The sequence below is a fragment of the Protopterus annectens genome, chromosome 2.part0, assembly GCF_019279795.1.
Source record: "Protopterus annectens isolate FY-2018-M chromosome 2.part0, PAN1.0, whole genome shotgun sequence".
Taxonomy (NCBI): domain Eukaryota; kingdom Metazoa; phylum Chordata; order Ceratodontiformes; family Protopteridae; genus Protopterus; species Protopterus annectens.
The window spans coordinates 1,146,407,958-1,146,432,253 of NC_056728.1; the positions used below are offsets into that span (position 1 = coordinate 1,146,407,958).

Genomic DNA, 24,296 nt, shown 5'->3' on the forward strand with positions numbered 1-24,296 from the left:
CAACAAAGAGTTAAATGTTCTGCAATCTAATATAGAAAATGTATTTTAATCTAAAACCTAATGATAAATCTGCAAATCTTGAGTTGATAAATCTGAACCAGAAATATCTAGAAATACTTCACCATATTATTTCAATTAATTTGGAAAAAATAAAATTACAACTGTATTTAATAAACCCTAAGAGTTTGCACAGATTAGCCATTAGATCAAAGGACATAAATAATATAAATCATATTAGAGAGATCACTTACAAAGTGAGGAATAAGAATAAAAAGGTAACCAATTTAAAAGATATACCTTTCAGAAATTATTATGAACAAATTAATAAAAACAAGGCAAAGCTAGATAACAGTAGTTTAGTGGTTAGTTTTTGTAAGGAAAACATTCAGTATAAGTTAACTAAAGAACAGAAAATTAGAAATGACAAGTCATTTTCTTTTAGAGAATTAAAGGATCGAATTAATATCTTAAAAGTAACAAGCCCCCAGCACTATATGGTATAATACCCAAATTATATAAATTAATGCCTGGCAATATTTTAAAATTATTACAAACTTCTGAAGAAGTTAAGACTACGTCAAATGTTCTTCCTTCTTGGAGATTTTCTCTTGTTACACCCATCTTAAAACCAGATAAAATCATACAATACTGCTCATCTTATCATCCCATTTTGCTTTTAAATGTAGATAAGTTATGTATGCCTATATTGGCAAAAAGATTAATCTTAAATTACCAGGTTTAATAAATAATGATCAGACTGGTTTTATGTTAAAGAGGGTTCAAGACAACATTATTAGACTCTTTTCATTAATAGATATGGCTAAAATAGCAAGAACTTTCAATAATAAGCTTGGATGTGGATAAAACTCACAATTCGGTGAACTGGCCTCACTTGTTTAGAATCCTCAAAGAATACAATTTTCCCTACAGATTATCAATTTAATAAAAAAGCTTTATGACAATTCAATATCTTTTGTTAAAATAGGCCCTTTTATATCTAGCTCCTTCAAAATATTAAAAAGCACAAAAACAAGGATGTCCTTTATCTCCTTTGTTATTTGCATTACAGAGTTTGCTAAATACATAAGATCTAATAAAAATATTAAGGGTTTTATAATAGATGCAGCTAAAACCTCTAAAGCTCAGCTATTTGCTGATAATATTCAAAGTGGTGATACTGAAACTTTGCAAGAACATATAGTCAACTCTATTTTGAAAAGATTTCAAGTTTGAAGTTTAATCATTGTAAAACAAGAACTTTGCTTATTAATAAAAAAATAAACACATTTTAAAAAAGGTTATAAAAATTTTAAATGGGACAATTCACAAATTAAATATCTGGGAATCCCTATTTAGTCCAACAGTAAAGATTCAGTATCGGTGAATTATAAAAAGCTTAACTGATATAGTTGCTAAACTAATCTTTAACTGGAATAAACTATTTTTCACAATGGAAGACCAACTTACATGGATTAAAATGATAATTTTGTCAAAAATCTCATTTTATGCACAGTCATTAATTATACTTCCTTCTAAAATGATTCTAAAAAGGTGAACTATATTAAAGTTTTTATGGTATCCTAATAAGAGAAGGGTATCTTCTGAATGGCATACAAAAAGTTGAGAAGAAGGTGGTATTGGGTTTCCCAATACTGAGTTATACCCCAAGTCTAACATTATTAAAATAGTAACTCAATAGCTAGACTCTTCATATGTTTTCTGTTGGAAATAATGCATGAAAGAATCTTAATTGCTAATATAATTTTATTTTAGAATCTCATATCAAACTGGGAATTAATAAATTCTCTTGGGTTCTAAAAGATTTCTGCTTGAAAGATAGACATATTCATCCCTTTTATTAATTATATTCTTTTTAAATTTCAAGAGATTTATGAACTCTAATTATATAGCTAAATAGCTATTATTTTTATTACTTCCTATAGCCTAAATGAATGGATGCTTACAATCTTTTAATTCAAGTACAATGATGGATCTTAAAAATAGTGATTTAACCTTTTGGCATCAATTTCTTAATGGCAATAAAGTTCATTCAGCTGATTTTTTTTAGAGAGAGAGCTTAGAGAAAAACAGTTGGTTAACCATACAAATTTGTAAGGAATATATTTGATGATCCAATGACACCTTTATATTACCACAATCTAAACCTATTCCAAAAAACTGGGATTTATTTTTAAGTGTTAATAGTAATTAAACTAAAAATAAGTCCAAAGACCACAACCAGTCCCCTTGCAAACAAGGAAGGATGTACTTGCATCATGACCAACCCAAAAAATTGCTTATGGGCTAAAATTATTTAACCTAAACTGGGGATCAGCCTGATGTCCCTTGTCTTCTTTAGAACAAAGTAAATTGAAGTAATAACTAGATCCTCTCTGGTCAACAGGGATCACTTGGATGGCCCTTGTGCTGATGTTTAAAAACTTGAAACTTTTATGCCACAAGCTGTTCATGGTAGGTGTTGAACAACGGGAAATATCAGACAACATGAGACGTTGGAAAGGGAAAAAGTATACAATATTATTATCTGAATCCATCTGTTCTGCATGATGGCAAACCGTGCATCCAAGAGGAGGGAAAGAACCTCAGACAACCTCCGAAATGTGACAGTTCGGCAAGACATCAGGGATTTTACTTGTTATGCACCAAGAGGACTGCTGAATCCTTGCTTTTGCTGATCATTCTTGCCTCTGGGCTGGCATTCATTTTAAAGTTTCCACAGCCTCATCAATTCCTTTCAGATCTTTCACTCCCCTGTTGCTGCTGGCCACACCAGTACCATAACTAAAGTAGACTCCTGTGCCCTAGAAAAGGTGCTTGGGGTCAGATAAGACTGTCTTTATCACCTTCTTCCATGTTTTCCAGTTTTTCCTTAACTTTGGGTTCAAAGCACATGGCTCCATCAAAGAGGATGTTAAGGAAGAATGCTTTGAAATTCTCAACAAAATTCTTAAGACACAACCCGGTGTAATAGCAAAGAACTTGGCTGTCACTTGCTGCAACAGATGTGCCAATTCAGTGAATTATGTGCTGGCCAGATTGAGAGGTTAGAGAGTTAGGAGAGATTTGTGACTGCAACCTAGTCTTGAACTGTCCTTCAGGCAACTCCTTCAGTGACTAGGACCTCTTACAGGTCACCTCCTAGTGGAACACAACATATGTGAGACTGTTTACTGCCCCCAGGTAGAGGACACAAGCATGTTTCCCAAATCTGTCTACTAACCTGGACTCATCAGAAAGATGGACAGCGACTCTGCACAGTATACGACTCAGCACAGCTCCCTGTGGTGTCCTGCAGAGTTCTACAAGTAGCAGAGAGTGGAAGACTGACTTTCCTTTGATTTATAAGTATTTTTCTGGCTTTCTATTTTTCGACTGCTGTATTTCGACTGTATTTCGCCTAAAAGCGTATTTTTATTACTTAACTAGCTCTGCAAGTTGATTTACTGTATTTCTGTTTGCTTCTGAACTGCTTTGCACTTTAAAAAGTTTGTTTTTGCTTAATTTAACTGGTAGGCTAGACACTCAAGTGTGCTAGCCGATTTAAAGCACTTACTGTTTGTTACTGTATCTTTTTTGTCTGTTTGTAAAAAAAAAAAAAAAAAAAAAAAAAATCTCCTTGTTTTCCTGCCTTTACTGAACTAGAATAGTCCAGTCTTCAGATTTTGCTGATCTCTGGGCTGTGTCACAGTTCCTGTATTGTTCATATCCTTATTTGGATAGGAGGAAGCTTCTTTGATCACCAGTGGGAGTGGGGAGCACTGAGCAGCGTATTTGTCCCTAAAGGAGTGGTTCCAGACCAGCAACTTGTAGTTTATTGGCCGTTTTGGGCCATTTCCTAGCTCTTTCTAACCCCCTGCTATAAAGCCCACTTTAGCGCGCTTTTGCGCTTGTATACGACTCAGCACAGCTCCTCTTGGTGTCCTGCAGAGTTCTACAAGCAGGAGAGAGTGGAAGAGTGACTTTCCTTTGATTTATAAGTATTTTTCTGGCTTTCTATTTTTCGACTGCTGTATTTCGACTGTATTCCGCCTAGAAGCGTATTTTTATTACTTAACTAGCTCTGCAAGTTGATTTACTGTATTTCTGTTTGCTTCTGAACTGTTTTGCACTTTAAAAAGTTTCTTTTTGCTTAATTTAACTGGTAGGCTACACACTCAAGTGCGCTAGCCGATTTAAAGCATTTATTGTTTGTTACTGTATCTTTTTTTGTCTGTTTGTAAAAAAAAAAAAAAAAAAAAATATCCTTGTTTTCCCGCCTTTACTGAACTAGAATAGTCCAGTCTTCAGATTTTGCTGATCTCTGGGCTGTGTCATAGTTCCTGTGTTGTCCATATCCTTATTTGGATAGGAGGAAGCTTCTTTGTTCACCAGTGGGAGTGGGGAGCACTGAGCAGCCTATTTGTCCCTAAAGGAGTGGTTCCAGCCCAGCAACTTGTTTTATTGGCTGCTTTGGGCCATTTCCTAGCTCTTTCTAACCCCCTGCTATAAAGCCCGCTTTTGCGCTTGTATACGTCTCAGCACAGCTCCTCGTGGTGTCCTGCAGAGTTCTACAAGCAGCAGAGTGTGGAAGAGTGACTTTCCTTTGATTTATAAGTATTTTTCTGGCTTTCTATTTTTCGACTGCTGTATTTCGACTGTATTTCACCTAAAAGCGTATTTTTATTACTTAACTAGCTCTGCAAGTTGATTTACTGTATTTCTGTTTGCTTCTGAACTGTTTTGCACTTTAAAAAGTCTGTTTTTGCTTAACTTAACTGGTAGGCTACACACTCAAGTGCGCTAGCCGATTTAAAGCATTTACTGTTTGTTACTGTATCTTTTTTTGTCTGTTTGTAAAAAAAAAAAAAAAGAATATCCTTGTTTTCTCACCTTTACTGAACTAGAATAGTCCAGTCTTCAGATTTTGTTGATCTCTGGGCTGTGTCATAGTTCCTGTGTTGTCCATATCCTTATTTGGATAGGAGGAAGCTTCTTTGTTCACCAGTGGGAGTGGGGAGCACTGAGCAGCCTATTTGTCCCTAAAGGAGTGGTTCCAGCCCAGCAACTTGTAGTTTATTGGCCGTTTTGTGCCATTTCCTATATCTTTCTAACCCCCTGCTATAAAGCCTGCTTTAGCGCGCTATTGCGCGATTTTGCACGAAGTTGCGCATAGCGCATCGGGCAGCGCCGGTTAATCAAGTTTAAACTATTTCTGGCTCCGCTAAGTCTGCTCTTCAGTTTTTCCCTTAGAAGTGCTCTACTTTCAATCTAAACAGTCTATTCTCTATCTGAAAAGCCCAGCACTTGCTCCTAATGCATTTTTACACAGGTAAAGCACTCAAACAAAAAGAAAGCACTACATCCAACTACAATCCCCTTGAGTACCCATTTCTATAGGTCCTTTCTGACTCAGTTACACAGCAATCCCTTACACTATTCTAGCATGTCGAAGGGTCAATTACTGGCGTCCTCTCCAGTTCAGCTGATGAATCTGGGAATCTTGAGGCAATGTTACAACTGCCTCATGTACACAGACAACCCTCTCCTCCTCCCAACAAATACAATTATATGTGAGAGATGCAACTATATAGCCAAACTGGAGGCTGAGCTCTCTCAACTCAGTACTGGCAAAATCAGTCAGGAGGAGAAGGTAACCACACACACCACAAACCCAGTCTCACATAGACCTATCACAACTGCAAACCAAACACATAAACACACAAAAACATACTCAGAGGCTCTAACTAAAAATCTACCAAAACAACAGAGGACTCCAAAGCAGACATCCAAGCAACCACTACCTCAAAAAGTACAGTTTTGTACCTACCATAAATGTAGATGTTCGAAGATCCACATTGCTGCAGTCCTAACACTTGGGTAGTCCGCTGTCCCAGTCAGCCCGAATACCAAAGTATATGGCTGACGTCGGTCAAGGCGCATTAGTCTGGCGTCAGGACGTCAGGGTACAAATGCGCATGACCGACGTCATATCCTCAGTCTTTTCTTGCCCCAGATGTCAGAAGACCCTAAAAAGATAAGGCTAAAACCAAAAAACACCACACACTCCTGCACCAAATATATATACAAGATATACAAATTTACAAGAGTATAACCTCACCCACACAACCACCCCTAAACACAGAGGAGGGAGGAAGGAGGATTGACTGCAGCAATGTGGATCTTGAACATCTACATTTATGGTAGGTACAAAACTGTACTATGTTCTTCATACCACATTGCTGCAGTCCTAACACTTGGGTAGAATCCCAAAGCAGAGGTAAGGGAGGCTGGCAAATCATAAGGAAGCAGGAGCTGACAACATGCCCTGCAAAATAGCCGTGGCAAAACCAGCCCTAGATTTAGAGTAGAGAGGAAGGTGGTAATGCTTAGAGAAAGTATGCACTGAACTCCAAGTAGCTGCCTCCAAAATATCCTTAGTTGCCACCCCTTAGAAATGCTGTTGAAGTGGCAGTAGCCCTAGTGGAATGAGGCCTAATCCCAGCTGGAATCTCCTTGCCATGATGGGAATAACAAAATGCAATGCAAAACCCAATCCACTTAGAAATAGTTTGTTTTGACACAGGCTTGCCCTGAGAACTCAAAGCAAAAGAAACAAACAACTGCTGAGACTGCCTAAAATCCTTAGTCCTGCTTAAATAATAACGCAACTGCCTGTGTACATCTAAAGTGTGCAAAATCTTTTCCCCTTATTTTGGGGATCTGCATAAAAGGTAGGCAAATGAATAGTTTGGTTTAAAGCCACACTAGAAACCACTTTAGGCATAAAGGAAGGATTAGTACGTAAAGATACCCTATCCTTATGAAAAATCAGGAAAGGCTCAACCGCCATAAGGGCCTGCAATTCAGACACCCTTCTTGCAGATGTAATGGCTAACAAAAAGCAGTCTTCCATGACAAATATTTCAATTCAGCAGTAGCTGCAGGCTCAAAAGGTTGTAGAGTGAGTTTCTCCAACACAAAATTGAGGTCCCAAGCAGGAGTAGGAGCTCTAGGGGGTCTTATATTCTTTGCCCCTCTAAGAAATTGCTTGAACAAAGGATGAGAAAACAATGGTGGGTCACAATCATAGTGAGCTGAAATTGCTGCAGCATGAATCTTAATGGAAGAGAAAGACAAACCTTTGTCCAATAACTCAGTAAGATATTGAAGAGCCACACTCAAATTTGGCTCAGAAACATCCAAATCCTTTGCTGCACACCAAAATAAAAATCTCTTCCATTTTCCTGCGTACACTTTCTTTGTACTAGGTCTTCTAGCTTCCATAATCACATTCAAAACTTGCTGAGGAAGCTGAGACCTGCTATGGTTCAAAACAGAATATGCCAAGCTGTTAGATGGAGAGTGAAGCTTGACATTGAGCAGATGCCCGTCCTTCTGAGACAATAGGTGTGGAATCAAAGGTAAGGGCCATGGAGGCTTCCTTACCAGACTCCTCAGCAATGGGTACCAGTGCTGCCGAGGCCAATCTGGAGCTATTAAAATCATCCTTGGCTTGTCTTGTCTGACCTTTAGAAGTACCTTTGGGAGGAGAGGCAGAGGTGGAAAGGCATACACATGAAGAGTTTTCCAACTGAAAGAAAGAGCATCCACTTTCCAGGCTGTGTGATGAAACCTTCGTGCAAAACTTTGGCAGCTGGTGGTTTAGTGGAGAAGCGAACAGATCTATGTCTGGAGTTCCCCATGACACTGTCAATGTCTGAAATACATGAAGATCCAGTTTCCACCCGTGGGGATCCATGATTTGCCTGCTTAACACATCTGCTAAGGAGTTCTGTGCTCCTGGCAGAAACCTTGCTTGAAGATTCAGCTGCAAGCTTAACGCAGTCTCCCACAAAATCATTGCTTGCCTGCATAGAGGATAAGAATGTGTTCCCCTTGTTTGTTGATGTACCACATGACAGTTGTGTTGTCTGTTAGAATCAACACCTGCCCTGGAAGAAGTAAATCCTTGAAAGCCAGTAATGCAAACTGGACTGCTAACATCTCCTTCATGTTGATATGTAGATGCTGCAGTCTGGCAGGCCACTTGTCTTGTATCCACTTTCCATTCAGATGAGCTCCCCAAGCTGTGTCTGAGGCATCTGTCGTTAGAATCTGACTCGCCTCTGGCCGGGTCACAGAGAGTCCCTTGTTTAGGTGACATTCCTGAGCCCACCACAAAAATTCCTTTTGAATGCAAGGTATTATTTGAATGACAGTGTCCAAATCCTGGCAGTGCTGTGTCCATACATTTTTGAGATACCATTGTAGCTTCCTCATATGCAGTTTGGCATTGGGAAGTACCAGAATACAAGATGCCATGAACCCTAAGGCTTGAAGGACTGTCCTTGCAGTCAGCCCGGACTGAAGAGATAGTTGATGGAAGTAAAGAGAAAGATTCTTTTGTTTGTCCGGGGTTAAAAAGGCCATCTGGGCTGCTGTATTCAGTCTCACACCCAGAAAGCACATGTCTTGAGAGGGTACTAGACTGGACTTTATTTCGTTCACAGAATACCCTAGGCATCTTAGCACTGCTATCACATATTCCAAATGCTGAAGAAGCACGTCCCTTCCTTGAGCCAGAATCAGGCAATCGTCCAAATAAGGATAGATTTGTATTCCTTTTAGCCTGAAGAAAGCTATCACTGGAGCCAGAACCTTTGTGAATACTCTGGGCGCAGTAGATAAGCCAAAGGGCAATGCAGAGAACTGATAATGAGAATTCCCAGCTCGAAAACGCAGATACTTCCTGCAAATTAGTCTGATAGGAACATGAAGGTAAGCTTCCTTGAGATCCAAAGTTACCATCCAGTGATCTTTGCCCAGCAGAGGTAAAAGCTGTTGTAACGTCAACATTTTGAACTTGGGAATGTCCAGATAAGTGTTGAGGATAGACAGATCCAAAATTGGTCTCCACATGTTCCCCTTTTTTGGTACTAAGAACAGGCGAGAATAAAATCCTAGGCCCCTTTCTGGCACAGGAACCGGCTGAATGGCCCCTATTTGGAGCAACAGAGAAATTTGCTTGTGAGCCTCTTTCCTTTGTTGAGGAGGAATGTCTGGCATGCCTTTGAAAGGAGGCAAGGTATGGAAATAAAACCTGTAACCGTGGTGAATGATATCCAATACCCATCTGTCTTGGGTAATTAAATTCCAGTTTTCTTTGAAAAGTGCCAACCTTCCTCCCAAAGGTGCTGCCGGACGAGAAGATTCTGGCAGCTGAAAAGGCAGGTCATTGTGTCTGTTTACGAAAGGACTGACCCCTGCCCTCACCAGAAGACTGAGCAGGTGAACTCCCTGTTCTAGGCCTAAAAGAACCTTGAGCTCTGCCTCTACCACGTCTAGACCTACCCCTAGACTGGGAATCATAAGCAGGATATGTCCACCCCTTGGTAGGCCAATTTCTACTAAACTTCGGAGGCTGAACCTGCAAAAAATCTTTAACAGTCTGCATAGACTTAACCTTGTCTTCCATTTTCTTTAGAACTGCTTCCACAGGCGAACCAAACAACACATCAGATTGTAAAGGAGCATCTAAAATCCTTGTTTTCACATGCTCAGCTAAATTCTGATCCCTCAACCAGGCGGGCTCAAGCACCGAACCAGTGGCAGCCACCCTCGAAGAGGCCTGCACAGCATCAAAACCACATTGTAAAGAATGCTTACCCACCTGTTCAGAAACATGAACTAAATCCTGCAACTCTTTACACTCAATACCTTCCGCCAAAGCATCTACCTTAGACTTTAATTGTGAAAGGAGATAATTTTGGTATTTCAACATGTGAAACTGACAATTCAAAGCTCTCATGGCCAAAGTGGAAGAAGTATACACTTTCTTTCCCCATCTATCCAAAGCCCTAGCCTCTTTATCTGGAGGAACAGGATTTTTAACAACAGAAGCCTTAACACCTTTAGGCCCCTGTGAAACAGTTTCTGGGTCTGCCCTAGGACTCTTAAAAGATACTTATGAGCTTCAGGCACCCTATAATATCTATCCGGTTTAACTGGAGCAGGAGGCAAAGAGTCAGGGTTCAGAGAAGCCTCTGCAAAAACATCCTCTACCACATCTAGAACAGGAGGTATAGCTAAAGGCCTATGCTGGGGTAGAAACAAAATTCCCTAAGCCTTTTCCTGGAATCAGAGAAATCCTGACCTTCCCATTTAAAATGCTCCCTCATGGAATGAAGAGTCTCTGAAAATGAAAAATCCTCAGGAGGAGAAGCAGAAGGAGTAGAATCATCTACATCAGAATCAGAGTAAGGGGGATACTCCTGCAAGTCTTCACCCGAAGACTCACAAGCATCCGAACACTGCTCAAAAGTCCCAAGCTCAGGTTCCACCCTAGGCCTCTTATCAGGAGGGCGCATAGAACCTCTAATCATTGTAATCAAATCTTCTGCCATCTTAAGCATATGCTTCTTAGGTACAGACCCTGAAGAACTAGGGGTAACTCCTGAAACAAAACCTGGCCTGCCCCTGGGAGAAGCCTTGGAAACAGCAGGGGAGGGCCTAACCACCTTAGGGAGGGAGGGAAGAACAGCTACCTGAGAAGCCCCTTCCGCCTGGCCTACCTCCTGAGAGGTCACATCTTGCAGTAATAAAGTCTCTCCCTGGGATTCCAAAGAAATTTCTGGCTGAACCCCTGGCTCCACCGAGCCCTCTAAAGAACCGACGTCCGGGACGGACGGTTCTTCCAGCCTAGGCTTTGCTGTTTTGTCCTTGCGCTTTTTTGATGAAGCAGGCGCCGGAGCATCCGACGGCATTTTATAATTACACCGCTTCCCAAAAACTAACCTGGCACAATCTAATTTTCTCTTTATAGTGCGTTTGTTAAATCTAGCACAAGAGCGACAGCCAACAATGTCGTGCTCAGGCCCTAAGCAAGGTATACACAAGGTATGGTAATCCCTATGAGGTATCTGTTTCCCACAAGAAATACAGTTATTCACTTTTTCTGACATCCGGTAAAATACTGAGGCAAGAAAAAAACAAAATAATCCCCAACGGGGTACTGAGCCAACTTGGATTCGGTCTGAAACTCCGACTTCGGAAAATCTCAGAACGCCAACCTGCACTTGCAAAACTGCTTCTGCATCGGACCATGCGGCAAAAAAGACTGAGGATATGACGTCGGTCATGCGCATTTGTACCCTGACGTCCTGACGCCAGACTAATGCGCCTTGACCGACGTCAGCCATATACTTTGGTATTCGGGCCGACTGGGACAGCGGACTACCCAAGTGTTAGGACTGCAGCAATGTGGTATGAAGAACATCATAGCACATGCAACACACAGTTCACAAAGTCAGTGTGCCAAACAGTCACAGCCCTTAAGGCCAAACAACATGCCTGATACACTTGTAATAGGTGACTCCATAGTCAGACACAGTGACGTCCCGCTCACCAGACTGAACAAGAAAAAGGTTACAGTAAGCTGCCCGTCGGGCGCTAGAATCCGCCACATAACGCAAGCACTCTGGTCACTCCAAAGCAAGTACAAATATGACTCAGTCATTGTCCATGCCGGTGTGAATGACCTGAGACGTACCTCCCTGGACTACATGAAAAGAGATATAGGGGAGCTCTCTGATTATGTAGCCCAGGCCGGTATGACCCTGACCCTGAGCAGCATCTTACCCTCACCAAGAATGATGCCACAGTATAAAGACAAAATGATCAGCTTTAACAATTGGCTCAATTACTGGTGTCATTCTAAGGGGATCCAATGTCTGTCTGCTTGGGATGACATGCTCGACAAGCCACGCTGCTTCGCAAGGGACGGGTTGCACCTGCCACCCCTGGGTTTCCGGATATTGGCCAAGGCTCTTGCCACCTCCATAGTGCCTTTTTTAGGAAAGGCCCAAAAGACAAACCCACCTCCCTAGAAAACACAAGTGGAAAAAAACTAAGGGTAATGCTGCTCAACGCCAGAAGTCTAAACCTCAAGATGCACGCACTCGAAGCCCTCCTCAGTATGGAGAACATCGATGTCTGTGCAGTGACTGAAACCTGGTTCAAGGCTCCTGAGAGCACCCCAGCACTACCATGTTATACCTCATATCATGCTTTTCGGCCCCAAAACTTGGACCGAACCACAAAAGGAGGGGGAGTATCCATATTCATCAAAGATACCCACACCTCCAGGTTAGTGGCAATGCACGAAGCATCGGAGACCATCCATGTGCAACTAACCATAGGCAAAACTGCCCTACAGTTTGTAGCATGCTACAGACCACCCACTCAAACTCAGGAACCCCACTCAGCCTTCCTGAAGACACTGGAGAGTATGAATGTCTCTCCAAATACCATCATATTGGGAGACTTCAACTACCCAAATATAGACTGGGAGCATTACTCAAGCCCCAACACCCTAGCCCAAAGGTTCCTAGAATTCATAAACTCAAATGCGATGGAACAACTAGTCACCACTCCCACAAGAGGAGATAATATACTAGACCTGATCATCACAAACATGGGGACACAATGCTCCACACCGGAATTATACCCCTCATTGGTGAGATCAGACCATAAATTAATCTCACTGGAAATCCACATCCCACCCCCCCCAGCACAAAAGACCACAGTGAAGAATTTCTCAAAAGCTGACTTCACACTTCTTAAGACTGAAGTGGTATCCTTCAAGGCCCCTTGGCCAGTGGAAACCACAGCCCACACCGCCGAATCCTTTATAAACGCTTTCTACGGACACCTTCAAGAATGCATGGATCATGCAATCCCAAATAAAACCAAGACCCATTCCCCCAAAGGCAGGCGTCCTGTCTGGTGGACCCCAGCCATTAACAAGCTTTACAACAGGAGGAGGAAGCTACTACATGACAGAGCAAAATCCCCAAAAGGGAAGGCATCTCTGATCAGTACTAGCAAAAAACTACGATCACTCATAAAATCATCCAAGGCCAACTTTGAGAGAAAAATCGCAAAAGACACTAAAGACAATCACAAGGCCTTCTTTAGTTATGTTAGAAACCTGGGTGGAAACTCCCAGATATGCTCAGAGTTAGTCCAAAATGACAAAAAATACAGTGAACCCACAGACATTGCCAACATACTGGCAGACTGGTTCAGTGCAAATCCCAAAAGGAGAAATATCTATCCCAGCAGAGTGTAGCCTCCCTGACATCTCAGATGCCCAGGTGAGAGCAGTCCTCTCCAAAGCTAAAAACACAGCATTAATGGGACCAGACGGTGTCCCGGGTTGCATGCTACATGAACTCCAAGAGGAACTAAACCCACACATAAGGCTGCTGTTTAATCTTAGCCTTACTACAGGATACGTACCCAAAGAATGACGTACAGCAACAGTGGTCCCACTCCACAAAGGAGGTGCTTTTATGGACCCTGGAAATTACTGCCCCATAAGCTTGACGAGCCTGGTCTGCAAAGCTATGGAGAAGATCATTATGGAACTTATAAACAAAGACATTGGGGACCTACAAACACTGGATCCTACCCAATTCGGCTTTGTCAAGGGCAGATCCTGCCTTCTGAACCTGGTCGACTTTTTTGAAACAGTCACTAAGGCCACTGATGAGGGTAAGGCAATTCACACAGCCTACCTTGATCTTGCAAAAGCCTTCGACACAAAACCCCACTCGGGCATCATAGACAAGCTCACCAGCTTAAATGTAAACCCATATGTCATAAGATGGGTTGCAAACTGGCTCAAGGACAGAACCCACAAGGTCAGAATTGCTGGAGCCATGTCAGACTCTAAGCCAGTCACAAGCGGTGTCCCACAGGGCTCGGTCCTGGGACCCCTCTTGTTCGGCATTTATTTTTTCGAGGTGCAAGCAAACATAGGAGGATTGTGGCTGAAAAAGTTCGCAGATGTCTGCAAACTGGGCGCTATAATTGATACTCCAGCGGACACAAGCATCCTTCAGAAAGACCTCATAGAAACGGATAACTGGTGCCAGAGCCATGGCCTTAAACTGAACGCCAAAAAATGTATAGTCATACCCTTTGGGAAAAACAAAGTACCCACAAATTACCACATAGGTGGTAATCCATTAAGTACGGAAAAAGTAATCAGGGACCTAGGGACCCAAGTTGACAGTAACCTCTCATTTGACACTCATATTGCCAAGGTGGTTAGGAAGACCTTCTATATTACCCACCTTATCATGAAAGGATTCACATCTAGATCAAGAGAGGTCATTGTGCCCCTATACTCTTCCCTTATCAGGCCCATAATTGAGTACAATGCCCCATTTGGGATGTACCTTACCAGACACCTGCAGCAGTTAGAAAGACCCCAAAAGTACCTCACCAAGAGGATCAAGGGTCTCAAACATATGTCATATGCTGCCCGGCTGAAGAAACTTCAGCTCTATTCAGTCGCATACCACCTACTCAGAGGCGATCTATGCCTAACATACAAGGCCATGTCCAATCCGGAATTAATGGACATGCTCCACCTCAGAAAATCCAAATCCACCAGAGCCACGAGAGCGAGAGATTTGAACCTCAACACAGAAATAAATAGGACGTGCTGGAGGGACAGATTCATAACCCAGAGGCTCCCTACACTCTGGAACAGAATCCCGGACCATGTTAGGCAGAGCCCCTCACTGACTCTCTTCAAGAGAAATCTTGACGAGTGGATGGGAGATCATAGGTTTACCCCGGGGGTCATCTCTGTGTCACTACTAGACAGAGGCACAGTAAACTCAACCCTAAATGGGCATAGTATTCTCATTCCAAGGGGTGGTGAAAGCCACACACTCTGGCTAGGCTTATAAATGCCCTAGGGCAGATAGCCTAGTATGAACCTGTGAACCTATTAAGGGCAGCTGCAGCAGCAATAGAATCAAACCTGGGAGTCTCTACTGAGCAATTCTAATTCCTGGAAGACTGGAGAGCCTTGTCTGGCCTTCGGGGAACAGACATCACTATGTGAGGATGTGGAACAGACTACAAACAGCATCATTAGTATTTTGGTGGACCATGTAGGAAGACAGCTGGGGATCCAAAAGGGCCTCTTGCAGGTCATCCTGCTCTGACTCAGGATTTCAAAAACCCACGCAAGCCTAAGGTAATCTGTTGGGGATGGTAAAGAATCCATACTGCCTCTGTTATCTGCATCTGGGATAGGGGCTGTGGCAGAGTCCAGGTGTTTCTTCTTGCATCTGTGTCACTCACCTGAATTCAGAAGGAAAGGATCTGAGGACAAGAAAAAGTATAGCAGTATAAAAACTTGTCATAACTTTGGATGTCCAAACAGATTACTGAAGTACTGCTTACTAATGAGATGCATCCTGCCAAGGATACCATACATCCAGGGAGTCTACAAAAGCTCAGACATCTTCCTCTCATACCATACATCAGAGATGCACACAAGACTATGTGCTGGTACTTAAGGGACGTACAAGCCCGAAAATTCCCAGAACTTTCTTGCCCAATGTAAAGGAAATGAAAGTTATATAGTTACCATAATGATAGTTCCTTTCATTTCAGTTTGTCCGACAGGACATGTGGGTATGCACATCACTGCATAGATCTCATCTGGCAAAGTTAGTACTCCAGCCCTTTAAAAATCTTTCCTTCCCATAACACCCTTGTCCTCTTGACTAACTGAGATCTAGTTTGACATCTAAGGCATAAGCATCCTAGTTTCACTACCTTGGACACAAGGAAGAAAAGACAAAATCCTTTAGGTCTACAGACTGGCAAGGGGAAGGCAGGAAGGTTGTCATATCAGATGGACTGGAATAAATGGATCTATCATCATGGTGAATAAATAACTTTCACATCCTATTCATTCAGTCTGTCTGAGCCAACATATGGGCTAGAATCCCTAGTTATGGTAATCCCAGGTGGTCTCATGATCTTAAGGATAGGATCTTGCCCAGAGGAAGAGATATTAAGAGAATTGTAGTGTCCAAATGACATCCCAGGAATACAGAGTACTGAGTGGGATTCAGGCTGGATTTCTCCACGCTGGTGGAAACACCTAGGGAGACAGATGAAGGAGGCAGTCCCTGACCTATAGAAGAGGCTCCACTGAGGTGGGAGCAGAAGCCGGTTATTTAAGAAAGAACATTTTGAATCCCTGGAGATGTAGATAGGCTCCTGAAATGCTGCAATGTCCTGGACTCCTCTGCAATCTTTATGTGAAGGTAAGCATTCTAGGGATCGAGCATATGCATTTCATCTGCCAGACAGGGAAGAATGACTACACCAAGACCATCTGAAAGTGGGTCTATTCTACATATTTGTTCAGGAGGCTGAGGAACAGTATAGGTCTGAGGTGTTTTGATTTCTATGGAACCAAAAAGAATAAGAAGTTATGTACCTACCATAATGTTCCATGTTAGTTGTCTTCTTCTCGCCTTCTTTCTTGCTGGATGGGTTCAGAGCCGATCCTCTGCTCCGATTCGGCCTTATACTAAAGCTCGAGAGCTATTTACCGGCTCGAGGCCCTCCCCCTATCCCACAATGCTAGGCGTCAGATACCCAGATCTCGGTTGGTAGAGCTAACACCATGGAGACATCCTGTCTCTACTATAAAGTTTGCCTACAGTGGTAACAACTGAGGAGGACATAACCTAGGAAATAGTCAAGCAGAGGAATAAGGCCTCAGAAGGATCCATCTCGGTCTGTCCAGGCTAGGGGGATGGCGGGTGGGAAGCAAGAAAAAAGGCGAGAAGAAGACAACTAACATGGAACGTTATGGTAGGTACATAACTTCTTAATGTCAAGTTGTCAATCTCGCCTTCATTCTTGCTGGATAGGACAGCGTCCCTAGCACCTTAGCCCTGGGTGGCTCATCGGAACAGACTCTTGAGCACAGTGGAACCAAACTCAGCCCGACTCCTGGAGGCCACATCAAACTTGTAATGAGAAATAAAGGTATGAGGAGTGGCCCATGTGGCTGCAGCACAAATAGATTCCATTGGAAGTCTTGCTTGAAAAGCTACTGACGTAGCTAACGCTCTGGTGGAATGAGCTTTTGGTTTTGTAGGGAGTTCTTTATGTCTTAGTTGGCAAATGAAGGAAATGATAGAGGCCAACCATCTAGACAAAGATACTTTAGACACTGGCAGGCCCTGCTTGCCCTCAGCATAGGACAGGAAGAGTTGGTCCGACTTCCTAGTTTGTTTTGTCCAATCTAAATAGAAACATAATAGAAACGTAATTGCCTGTGAACATCCAAATAATGCAGCTTTTGTTCAGCTCTGTTTGAATAGTTAGGAAAAAAAAACAGGAAGATCAACGGCCTGATTCAGGTTTGTCTCGGAAGGAATCTTGGGTAAAAAGGAGGGATTAGTTCTGAGTGAAACTCTATCTTTGTGAAAAACAAGATAGGGAGGACGAATACAGAGGGCTTGAAGTTCCGATACTCTTCTAGCTGAGGTGATAGCTACTAAGAGAGTCTTCCAGGAGAGTAATTTTAAGGAACAGGTGGCCGTAGGTTCAAAAGGTGGGAGAATCAGGGAAGTTAATATCAGATTCAAATCCCACAGAGACGGGGGATCTCTAACCGGAGGCCTCAGCAAAACAGAAAGGCTTTACAAAGTTTATGGGACATAATGCTGGTCTTTGACAGGCCAGCATGAAAATTAGCGATAGCAGCCAATTGGACTCTAATGGTGGCAGAAGAGGAGCCCGCTCGAAAAAGCTCTGCCAAAAAATCCAGAACACTGTGGACAGGGGCTGTAAAAGGATCTATATTTCTGGCCTCCGCCCAGAAGGAGAAACGTCTCCACTTACTAGCATAGGTTTTTCTGGTAGTAGATTTGTGTGAAGAAAGGATGATTTCACGCACTGCCTGAGAAATATGCGGAAGCCTGGCTAAGGTTGGAAGTGGAGCAACCAAGCTGTGAGGTTAAGAGATTGAAGGGATTGGTGCAGCCCGCCCGACTGATGGACCAACAGGTCTGGCACTGGGTCCAGCCTCCAGGGCTGCTCCAGTAGGTGACGATGCAGGAATGGGAACCAGATTTGTCGAGGCCAGTAAGGGGCAATGAGGATCATCCTGGAACCCAAAGCGGTCGCTTTCTGAATCAGTTTGGGAATTAAGGGAAAAGGTGGAAATGCATATAGGAGACCCCGGGGCCAATCGTGTACTAGAGCGAAGGTGGAAATGCATATAGGAGACCCCGGGGCCAATCGTGTACTAGAGCGTCTCTGGGGGAATGGCCAGGGAGGGGAAAGAGAGTGAAGAAGTCTTCGCACTTGCTGTTGAGAGGGGTTGCAAAAAGGTCGCAGCAAGGTTGACCCCATCTGCGGAAAATCTTGTCCGCTACTAACTGATTGAGAGACCACTCGTGAGGCATGAGAATGGGTCTGCTTAGCCTGTCTGCTATGATGTTGGACTTCCCGGGAATGTGCGTTGCTATTAGAAACCGTTGGGAAGAGATCGCCCACTGCCAGAGTCGGAGTGCTTCTCGACATAAGGGATAGGACCTGGTTCCGCCCTGCTTGTTGATGTACCACACAACAGACATATTGTCCGTTTGATGTTGAAAAGCAAGATGTAGTCGATGCCAATAAGGAGATGAAAAGCAAAACCCAGAATTGATAGAAAAAATCACTTAAGGCAACTGGAACCAAACCAACCGAAAAGCCACCACTCGTTTCTTCTCCAAAACTGCTTTATTGACCTAGGTTTCGTTCATACGAACTTCTTCAGAATATTGTCCGTTTGAACTGCAATAGTCCAGGTAGGTAGAGAGTCCTGAAGAGCTTGCAACGCTAAAAGTACCGCTCTCATCTCCAAGACATTTATGTGCAGGTGGTATTCTAGGGGTTGCCAAGAGCCCTGAACAGTCCTGCCCTGGAAATGTCCCCCCCCACCCGATCAGGGAGGCATCTGTGGTCACCATGGCAACAGGAGGAGGAAGAACAAATGGTCTGCCCTGGAGAACTAGAGGGGAGATCATCCACCAAGCCAGGTGGTCTTTGCATGTTTGAGTGATTATTATCCTGTGGGACATTGGAAGTTGTTGAAAGGACCATTGGGTAAAAAGCATCCACTGGAGGATCCGCATGTAAAAACGAGCCAGGGGGACTAAAATGATCGCTGCTGCCATGAGACCCAATGTCTTTAGTACAAATCTGGCCTGAATCGTCTTGCACTGTAGTAGGATCTGCACATGTCAGCGAATGTCTGATCCTCTGTCTGGAGGAAGTTTTGCAGATAGATCTTTTGTATATAATTCTGTGCCTATACAGGTTATAGACTGACAAGGTGACAATGCAGTCTTTTCAAAATTTATTGATATACCTAGCTCGGAGCAAGTCTCGATGGTATAGTCCCTGGCTCGCAATAGCTGATGCCTGGTGGAAGCAGTAAGGAGCCAGTTGTCTAGATATGGAAACACCTGGAATCCCCGTCGTCTCAGGTGAGCCGTAACCACTGCCATGCATTTGGTGAACACCCTGGGGGCCATGGTAAGACCAAAGGCAGGGCTCTGAATTGATAGCGATTGGCTCCCAGCCGGAAGCAGAGAAACCTTCTGGAACGCCTGTCCATTTTTATATGGTAGTACGCATCCTGAAGGTCTATGGAGCACATCCAATTGTCCTGACCCAAGAAGGGTAGAATGGACTGGAGCGTGACCATCCGGAACTTCATTCTTTGAACAGACTTGCTTAATCTGCTGAGATCCAAAATGGATCTCCAGTCCCCTGTCTTTTTTTGGTACCAAAAAGAACTTGGAGTAAGTCCCGGATCCTAGCTGGTCTGCTGGGACTGGCTGGATGGCCCTCTTTTCAGCTTTGAAATTTCTAGAACTGCTTGATCCCTTAGAGCGGGTAGGACATCTGGAAGGGATCTGTTTGTTTGTACAGGGGTGCGGACGAAGGGAATTTTGTAACCTTCGAATATGATAGACTGTACCCATCGATCTTGTGTGAGGAGTTGCCAGGCTTCTGGGTACAGTGACAATCTTCCCCTGACTGCCTCCGAAGGTGGGCAGCCCCTCAGGGGTGCTGGAAGGGTTTGTCAGAGAAAGATTCTCTGCTACCCTGATTTTGCGGACCCCCTCTGCCCCTAGGGTGGCGTCTATTATTGTTTCCTCCTCTGCCCCTGGAGGAAATCTCACCACGTGCGTCAGGCATGACTCTCTGGGGTATACGAAACCACATTTTTCCACTCTTCTGACCTTTGGGGTATGGGTCTGGAGGGAGTAGAAAAACGGACTCCCACGGCAGAGAGAGTCTTGCCTTCCTGCTCACACCTGGTAAGTGTATCCTTCACCTGTGGTCCAAACAAAGCCGAACCATCAAAGGGGGTATTGGTGAAGGACGCCTTAAAGGGGTCAGCAAAGTTACATAACCGCATCCAGGCGTGTCTTCTCAAAGCCACGCCTGTACCTGCGGCCCTACTCGCACCATCGGCCACATAAGAAATGAGCCACATGGAGGAGTTAACTATGGAATTTAAGGTCGCCAGCTGGGAGTTAACCTTATCCTGAGACCTCGCAGCCGATGGATCCTGAAGGGTATCATCCAGTTCTTTGAGAAGATCCCTCTGAAGTCGGGTGAAATGGCACAGATAATTCAGTGACCGCATAGCAAAGGTCGCTGAAGAGAACATCCGCTTCCCGTACCTGTCCATTGTCCTAGAATCTTTATTAGGAGGATGTACAGGCACCGAAGGATCAGCCAACTCCTCCTTAGTGGCCGCTGCCACCACCATGGCATTAACCGGGACCCCCTTAGCTAGAAACGGTTTGTCCGATGGGGCTGTAATAAATTTAGCGGGCCTATGGGGAGTTGGTTCCATTGAGTCCAGGGCTGTCCACGTCTTCCGAGCAACCACTTCCATGAGTGGGTCAAAAGGCGGAGACACCCAGGAGGTGGAAGGGTGAGAACCAAACGTGTCCAGGTACACCGACTCATCCTCAGAAGGGTTACGGGCAGTCCAATTCCCCCTCTGCTTAAGGATCTCCAGGATGTCTGAAAAGGAGACATACTCAGAGGAAGACCTTGGGGACCCTTCCGAATCCTCCAAGTCGGTGTCAGACGTGACTGACTCGGGGGAGTCAACATGTTTCCTCTTACATGTTTTCTTCCGAGGGGGCTCCTCCGAATGATCGGGGGAGGCCTCGGAAGAGGAAGATACCCCCAGTGGGGTGACCTGGAGCATTTGTTCTCCACGCTTGGCGTCAGGAGGGTGGACAGAGACCGAAGCAGGCACCATGGGGGGAGGAGCCGAAGGGGCCGATTATGGATCCGACCCAGGAGTCAGTACGCTCCTCATGACATCGAAGGCGCCCCTATCAGGCAGAGAGGAAGGTCCCAGCTCCGAAGAGATGAGAACCCCTCCCGGCACCGAGAGTGACGGCTCCGAGGTCGATGTCGGGGCCGAGCTCACCTGCGCCGAGGGACGGAGAGGGAGAATGGGGTCTGACAAGGGTCTGATGCCACTCGCCCCCTCGGAGCCGACGAGGGAGTCTCGACGCCCGGATCCCTCCATGGATGGAACCAATTAAGAGATCGGAGCAATCGGAGCCAAAATGTGTGGTATCGGTTCCGACGCTCCGATGATTCGAGCCCCAACGAGCTCCGGCTCCACAGTGGTAGAGTCGGAGGAGCAATTGATGAATATACAGGGATAGCCACAGTCTGTTGAGAAGGGCTTGTCAACATTTGGGCCAGTGCCTGCGAATTTAAGAGCCTACTGACCACCCTCTCGAGGTCGTGATCAGAGAGCCTGGAGGACCAAGAGGAGTGGGACCTATGGCTCCGCTCCGACTGTAGTAACAGAGACCTCGGAGCCGAACAAACGGACTCCAAAGAGGGAGACCTCGAGCGTTTTCGGCTCACAGAAGGCTCCGATACTAAGGCCGGAGCCGACTGAGGTCTCAAAGTGTCGGTTCCAGCCGGAACCGATGAGGAAGCAGGAGCTCCGCTTGGCGACGGCTCCGAACAGGGAGCCGACAGCTTAGCGGGCTTGGAGGGTTTACCCAACGAAGGCTTAGTCGGGGACCCTTCAGGCTTAAGCAAGCCCCTCAAAATAAGTTTGTTCCTATGCTCCTGCAGGACTCTCGGACTGAAGGCATGACAGACCGCACAAGAGTCCTGCAGGTGTAGGGGGCCCAAACAATACACACAAGAAGTGTGACCGTCTGTCAGAGACATCTTCTGACAGCACGAGTCACACTTCTTGAAACCTGAGACCTTAGTATCCTTAGACATAATGAAAGTAGTAAAAAAAGGATACCAAGGGAACAGGTAACTAGTGCTTTAAACACTACACACACACACACACACACACACACACACACACACACACACACACTAGTAAAAAACTAACAACACTATAACTGTAATATAATAATACTACAAAATACATCTAACTATCACTATAAAGTAGAGTATATATAAAAAAGTAGTAGAATAAGAATTAAAACACTACTGATTATATATATATATACTATATTATAACCCTAGAGGGTAGAATATATATAAGAAAAATTAACGCTACCCTAATGGGAGGGGGGAGGGGGGGACTCTGAAAAACTACAGCAAAAGAGTTTTTTAAAAGGGGGTTTCTCAAGGGTTTAAAAGGGGAAACACTAAGAGACAATATCTAATAAGAAAAAACTATATATATATATATATATATATATATATATATATATATATATATATATATATATATATATATATATATATAAAATAAAACACTAGAAAAGAGTTATATAACCTGGAGCCGGTAAATTCGCAACCTCGTAGCTGAAGCGGCAAACGAGATCTGGGTATCTGACACCTAGCATTGTGGGATAGGGGGTGGGCCTCGAGCCCGTAAATAGCTCTCGAGCTTTAGTATAAAGCCGAGTCGGAGCTGAGGATCGGCTCCGAACCCATCCAGCAAGAATGAAGGCGAGATTGACAACTTAACATTCTTGAATAAAACCCTGATGGTCTGGGTGTGGAGGGACCTCCTGGATGGTTCTTTTCTGCAGCAGACAGAACACCTCTTAAGAAGCAACCTTTGCTTGGTTGGGTGGGGACATCAGGCAAAATATGGGATGGTAGAGGGGGAGCTTACAAAAATAGAATGCGATAGCCACTGACTATAAACATTCTTACCCACTTGTCTAGTGTGATGGAGTAGAGGGAAGAAAGTTCCCCGACTGCCTTTAAAGTAGAGGTGTCGAGCAGACTTTCAGGGATTTTGGGGTAACCTGTTGGAAAAGGGCCCGCTGAATCTCTGAATCTGCAGACCACCTCAGCCCTTGGGCCTGCATCTACTGAAGAGACTGCCTCTGCCACGGCTACCCCTCTCAAGAGTCAAACTGATGCCCAAACTTGTGAAACCAGAGTAAATAAGGCCATTTTTGGTTCTTGTTAAAGAGGCATAATGCGACAGTACCTTGTCATTCCTGCTTGCTCTTCATTTTCTCCTTTACCATAGATCTGAAAAAAGCAGCACCTATGAAGGGGGCTTTGGTGAAGAAGGCCTTAAAGTTGTCAGCAAAATGGCACCCACAACCAGGCATGATGTTTCACTGCGACGCATGCTCCACCTGTTGCATTACGCATGAAGCCTAGACATAGTAAGGCCTCAAGTTCAATGCCATTGGTTGCCAAAAAAGCAATTACTAGAAAATGGAAAGCAAGCCCAAAGTTGCTGAAAAGTCTGCAGGACAAAGATCAAGGCTTTCATTCCTTTGTTGTTTATATGCTTTTTTTCTTGTCCCCTGGACTACTCCCCCTACACTCACACCCCATGAACAGAAGAGGAACTGGGAAGGAAAGAATAGTAGTAGTGTCTAAACTGATTTCAGCTGCCACTGAATTTTTCTCATGTGGAGTTTGGCAAAAGGAACCATTTCAATTGTGGAAAACATTAACCTCAGAGCACTAAGAATTCATCTTGCAGAAATCAAGTACAGAATAATGAAAGAAAGAAAGCAATCTGTCAAAAAAAAATTTGTTTTCAAGGGGGAGAAAGACAATCGTGCTGGATGCATTCATATAACATTTTTGAAATGGTTGCTTATTTGGTTTGCTGAGGTTTACAGTGAACCCCTAGGTTGAGAAAGTACAGTTGTGTACATTTACCATAAATGTAGACGTTCGAGTGTATTTGCTATTGCAGTCATCACACTTGGGTTATCTACCTGCAGGTAAGCCCTCAGTCGGACAGAATACCAGAGACTTGGTATTTCTGCGTCGGATGTTGTAGCTCCAGGACTGAAGGCAGGTCGTCAGGGGTATAAAAACAGGCAGCAGATGCCATAACAGCTACATTTATGGCAAATGTACACAACTGTACTATGTTCTTCGTGTTTCACTGTTGCAGTCACCACACTTGGGTG

At 44.0% G+C, this 24,296-nt stretch overlaps 1 protein-coding gene across 5 annotated transcripts in view; it reads right to left on the minus strand.

Moving 5' to 3' along the window:
• LOC122793381 (protein transport protein Sec24B-like) overlaps positions 1 to 24,296 on the minus strand; it is a 2,932,722-nt gene that overhangs the window by 931,569 nt on the left and 1,976,857 nt on the right. The window lies entirely within an intron of this gene.